The sequence below is a fragment of the Primulina eburnea genome, chromosome 17, assembly GCF_022965805.1.
Source record: "Primulina eburnea isolate SZY01 chromosome 17, ASM2296580v1, whole genome shotgun sequence".
NCBI classification, from domain to species: Eukaryota; Viridiplantae; Streptophyta; class Magnoliopsida; order Lamiales; family Gesneriaceae; genus Primulina; species Primulina eburnea.
The window spans coordinates 14618918-14624980 of record NC_133117.1 but is presented as its reverse complement, the minus strand read 5'-3'; the positions used below and the strand labels follow the sequence as shown (position 1 = coordinate 14624980).

Genomic DNA, 6063 nt, shown 5'->3' with positions numbered 1-6063 from the left:
GCTTAAAATTTTTTTTTAATTTTTCCGCAAATTTTCAAGCACGAAGGTATCAGAGCCTATGTTCTTGTAAAGGGTTACACTACTACTGACCACGAGAAGCTCACGAAGCCACGCCTTCGGTCTGTAAGTTTTACATTTCAGCATTTTATTTAAAGCATGAATTATTTTGACAGCATGCTTCCTTGAAATGTTTTACATTCAGATTCTTTAATTATTTCAGTGTTTATTTAAAGTAAATTATGGAATTATGCATGTTGGTTACGTTTGGGTTATGTATGGAACAGTATGCCTCCTAGACGCCTTGTTGAGCACACGAGGGATGATGAGCGCCGTCATGAGGACGGTGAGCATCAGAGGTAGGAGGGAAATGCACCTCCACCCCACCGGACATAAATAAGAATTTTGCTATTGGGCATTAGGAGAGGTCTTAAATTATTTGACTATATTAATTTTTGGGTTAGTAGTACTGATGTTCTACGTATGGGCCATAAGTTAAACTTAAAAATTATGAATGTTTTCGGGACTTGTAGAATTTGTAAGAAATTATTGATGGTTCTTGGTTGCTAGTCGAGTAAATTTTTGAGGATTTCATATAAGCAATAGCGATTCGAAAACTACAACAATCTGTAGGATTATAAATGTACAATTTGAGGATTTTAAGTATCTATGGAAATGTAAGATTAATTATGAGAATTTGTTTAGGATGCATGCTCTACATAGTTGGATTTGAGGATTGAATTGCAGGAGTTGAGAATTTTAAGGACCTAATTGTAATAACCAATGATTTGAGGACCTAAGTTCAAAAATAAAATTTCTAAGGGACTATTTTCGAATTTACTAAATTTTGGGATTTAATTTTGAGTTCGAGAATTTAAAAGTTTAATGAGGTAAAGATGGAAATTTTTATGGGGACAATGATGCAAATTTCGAAGAGTTGTAGGGTCAAAATGTAAATTTGGAGAATTGTAAGGGTCATATTGCAAGTTTCAAAATTTTAAGGATTAAATGCGAACTTTTGAGGAATTGGAATTTTAAGTATTTATAAGAATGTAAGACGTGTTATGAGAATTAATTTTGGGTTTAATAAACTTAAGGCTATTGAACTCTATGATGCGGGAAATCTATAAAATGAAATTGGGAATACTGAAGACTAATGGGTAATTGTGGAATTTCGAGATTTAGGGAAAAGTTGGATGATATTCGAGGAAAGTAAGAATTAATTTTACAATTTTAATAAATTTGAGAACTTATTTAGTAGTAAGTGAGAATTGAACGGTTTAAATGGTAGGAATTTTCGGTTATTTAGGCTCGAACAAAATATAGAATATTTAGATATTTGGATTATAATGTTATAATGAATGGTAACCAAGGAAATTGTAGGATGAATCAATCTTAGGCGTGAAAATTTAAGCGTTAGTGAAATAATGTTGTGGCAAATTAAGAATTTAAAGTGACGACGATGTAAGGAAAATTTGATCGGTTAGTTAAGTTATAAGGATAAACATTGAGTTAGTAAATTTTTGGGAACATCAGTTTGATGTGTCACAAGTTTTAGTCATGATCATAACAGTTAAGATTATACCTTGTGAGAATTTAAAATTTTTTAGGAAAGTTGGGTATGATGATGGTTAGTTTAATTGGTAGACGCACGTAAGGGGTGAGGTGGACACCTTGTCTTGAGAAATTTTGGAAGTCATTAACAAACTTGGGACTAAACGGATATGTGTATTGGAATTATTTTATTCAAAGCTATTTAGATTAGGTAAGTTTGAATTTAAAATTTATGGGATATTTGTTCACACCGAAATTTTGAGTGAAATAAAAACAAAAGGGAATTAGTTGTGTTCAATATAATTTATCAATTGAGGAATTATTAAGATTTTTATCAAGTAAGGAATCTAAAAGCTTGATATGGGGATTCTAGAGTTCTGTGGTTTATAAGTGAAATTGATTTATTAAAGTTAGTCTAATGCTACCCTGGGCTAACTTAATAAGTTTATATGCTAGAATTAAGTAAGCATTAAAGATACATAAGAATGCGACACTTGTTCCAATGAGGAAGTTCAAAGTCCTAGGCCTCAACTAGATTGTAATTGGGAAGATGATAGTTTGAGCAGGTAATTGATGCTAGAAGTGTTATTATTAAGGTAAAAGGTCGATGTTGTATAATTGAGTTTTATGGATTAACTTTATTCGAGGTTTAAGATTTACAACAATTTCACATCCGGGATGCACTTGTAAATAATAAGTTACGTAAGTTTAGTGCCGTAAGATAAAGATTCGATTCAAGGATTTTAGGCTAATACTACTATGAGGTTGAAATAAGGTGTAACCTTTAAGCGTTCTACTGAGAATAGTAGTCGATCAGTAAATTTTGGTACAAAGGTTTCTTAAGTCGAACCGCATAAATGCTAATATAATAAGTCGATGAATATTACGAGTATAGTATAAGAAAAGCAAGGTGCGATAAGTTCGGACATCCATTTCTAGAAAGAGGAATTGTGAGGTAAGTCAAAATTCGGGGCTATAGTTGAATAGAACTAAGTCACCATAAGTTGTTTTAAGTTGCGATTCACAAACGAGGACTTTGGTAGACAAATTTATTTAGGATTGAGAAGACGTAAGGACAGCTTAATATTTATCTTATCAGAGTAGCGCATCGGAAGCGTGGATTATTAGGATTCTAGAATTAAAAGTCTAAACTTTTTGTTTATCAAGGATAAGCGAATTTCGAGGACGAAATTTCTTTTAAGGGGGGAAGGATTGTAGAACCCGTAAATCAGACTACGTATAAGTCATGCATAATTTTAGTATTTAAATTAAAATGATTTTCATTGCATGAGTATTTAAATTCTTTTCTTTAAATTTATTTATTTTACACAGTAGTTTAATTGTTATCTTTTTAGTTAAATAAGTGAGACCGGACTGGAGATGGAGTATTGAAATAAGTTAATAAAGATTCATTTAAGAAGTGGTAATTTAGCATGTTCATTTCATTAAATTATGTTTAATTATTTTATGCATTTTATGCATAATTCATGCATGATAGAATTTAGTTCTTAAAATTTTAAAAGTTCATGCATTAGGATTTCTAGGTGCATTTCACGTTCGATCGAGGAACGGAGACCGGGGAATTTTCAGAAAATTATCTTAATTACACGATTAATTTTTATAAATTAATTTAGAGCATTTTAAGTGTATTTTTCTAAAATAGGATTTTATTAGGGTATTTTTACCCGCGAGATTTTATTTTTAAAGGTACGTAAATTTTAGCGAGTCGGGGGACTTTTTAAGGGTTCGGCTAATATTTTCAAAATCTTTCCAACTCGTAATATTTTTCGAGAGCGGGTTTGAGCTTAATGGGCCTACTTTTGAGTTTATAGGGCTTAATTATCTTTTAATCTTTTAATTAAACAATTTAGGCCCATAAACTATTTTGTTATCTATATAATTAAGCCCTTAAGCACCATTAACCCTAAACCTAATCCCAACATAGCCGACACCCCCATTCAGAACCTCTCGCCCTCGGTTTCAGAGCCTCCATAGCAGCAAGCCTTCGGTTAAGCATTTTCTTGCAACAAAATTCTCCGGTGCTTCCCCGTTGCCCATCTCTTCGCCGTTCTTGCGTGGAATTCATCTAAGGCACGCTAGGTATCTTCCTTGCTCTGCATACACGCTGTATATATATATATATATATATATATATATATATATATATATATATATATATATATATATATATATATATATATTTTACGCTGATGTGCTGTCTTGGCCGATAGTTTCTTGTTCATGCATGTAAAACCATTGTTTCCTTGGGTTATCACGTTTCTGTACAAAGAACCTGTTTCCCCCTCACGTTTTATGATATATTGTTGCAAGGGGACTGCTGTATTAGGTGGTCAGGGGCCCTTACAGACCAGGAGTGTGAGGTGTAGGTGCTGGAGTGTGAGGTGATCGGGTTTGAGTGAGATCGAGAGGGGTGTGCAGATCGGGTGTTTTAGTGTAGTGGTTTCGGTCCTTTGTTTCTTTCTCACCAGCCGTGCGAGGGCCCTCTCCAGCCCTGGACCAGACCCTTTTGGATCTGAGTCAGTGTATAGAATGGCTCGAGCCATGATGAAAAGCAGGGAACAAGCGATCCAATTAAGGAGAAGCGAATTGGTTCGGTAGGAGCTTTTTGGTGGGTCTCGGTTCTTAGGGGCCAGTCGTGTGCATGGGGCTGGTGATATTGGTTCAGGGCTGTTCCTTGGTGTCTGTTTTAGGCCTACAATAGGTGGGTTCATGGCTGGGGCGAAGGATTAGCGTGAGGTGTGAGTTTGTGAGGGAAAGGTGTGTGTGAGGTGGCTAGAAAAGAGAGGACCGAGAGTTTCGGAATTTTGGGAAATTTTAGCCGTGGGTTTAGGGGTCTAATGATAGTGTTTTAGGATTTATTAAAGTTTTTTTAAGGTATAGTATAAGTTGGAGAAAATTTGGTTAAGTTTCGGTTCGATTCGGGTTAAAACCGGGACCCCAGTCCAAGTTTTTAAAACAAATAGACTAAGTTGGTTTTTGGGCTCGAGTTTACGACTAGGAATACTTATAAAAATGTTTTGGGATATTTTAAGGAGTTTGGTAAGCTTCGGGTCAATTTTAGAGGTCCAGGGGTAAAATGGTAATTTTCGGGTTTCCAGGGGCAAAATGGTAAATTTGCACCCAGAGTGATATTTTAGTCCTAGCAGCGCCCTGAGCAGGAATCATAATATTTTTAAATGTTCATGCATCACGTTTACGATTTTTACGCTATTATAATAATTATGGTGAATGCTTAATTTAAAGGAATTAAGTGAGGAAGAGAAGAGCACTTCGTCTCCGCCGCGCCGCGTCGTTATTTTGTTTGTTTTCTGTCAAAACAAACCAAGGAATGTTTATATCTCCTTTGACTCTTCAATCAAGTCATATAGATATTTTTAAATTATCGCAAGTAAATGATTTTAATACAGGAGATTGAAATTTTTCAGATTTGATGATGACATTTAATTATATTACGTGCATAGAAATTTAAAATGTTCATTTTTGAGATTTATGCGATATTGCTTGTGGCCGTAGCACTATCATGGGAGACTATGTAAATCCGGTCGCCAGTTACCGGTCAGTTTCAGTTTGTACCACCTAGTATACTGTGGCATTTTGTCTGATCAGACGAGCATATTTAAATCCGATCGCCATTTATCGGTCCGGTCGCCGGTCACCGGTCATTTTGCAGTTTATATTAGTGCAGTGGCCACTTGCGGATACCATAATCTCACCAGAAAATTATTACTTGATATTTATGACAGGGCTCGATGGAGCAACCATTTTTACTACGATGTTCAGTTTAGTTATGCACGTATTATAATTGTTTATGTCGAAGTATTTTCATTTTATGACTCCTGATACGACATCTTATCCCATGCAAATTTTACTATGTTATTTACTTGTTATTTACGATATATGCATGCTGAGTCTTTAGACTCACTAGACTTGATTGTTGTAGGTACTGATGATGTCAGGACCGAGGGCGGGGACCAGTGAGCCAGCTCGAGTCGGCAGTAGTGGAACCCGAGGACCTCATTTTCAACACTTACGATTTTTATGGTCAAACATTTTATCTCTTGTTGAATTATTTTAAATTGTTACTTTGCAAACATTAAATTCTTCCGCTGCTATTTTTAAACATTAAACATTATTTAACAGTTTATTTTATGAATTTGATTCTCCGTTTAGCTTAAAAGAAAATTTTTAATTTTTCCGCAAATTTTCAAGCACGAATTTTCGGGCCTTTACACGTATATTCTAAACTCGTTTTTATTCGATTCAGCCGTCTGAAATGATTAAAATCGCTCGAGTTCGAGACTAACATTTGTGATGTTAAACGCCACGTTTTATTGGTAAGAGAATGGAGATGTTTAATCATAGATGTGGGTGATCATATGACGAGTTGTTGAACAAATATTCATCGTTCTTTCCAAGTGGTTATCACTTATAGAGTAGATTAATTTTTTTGGTTGTACATCGTTAGTCTTTTGACCTAGGACAACATAGAGG

At 34.7% G+C, this 6063-nt stretch overlaps 1 long non-coding RNA gene across 1 annotated transcript; it reads left to right on the top strand.

The window, feature by feature from the left end:
• The first annotated feature begins 5211 nt into the window (after positions 1 to 5211).
• On the top strand, positions 5212 to 5725 carry LOC140817690 (uncharacterized). The gene is made up of 2 exons (XR_012114867.1): positions 5212 to 5351; positions 5513 to 5725. It is a non-coding gene; the product is annotated as an uncharacterized lncRNA (long non-coding RNA).
• Positions 5726 to 6063: the final 338 nt, after the last annotated feature.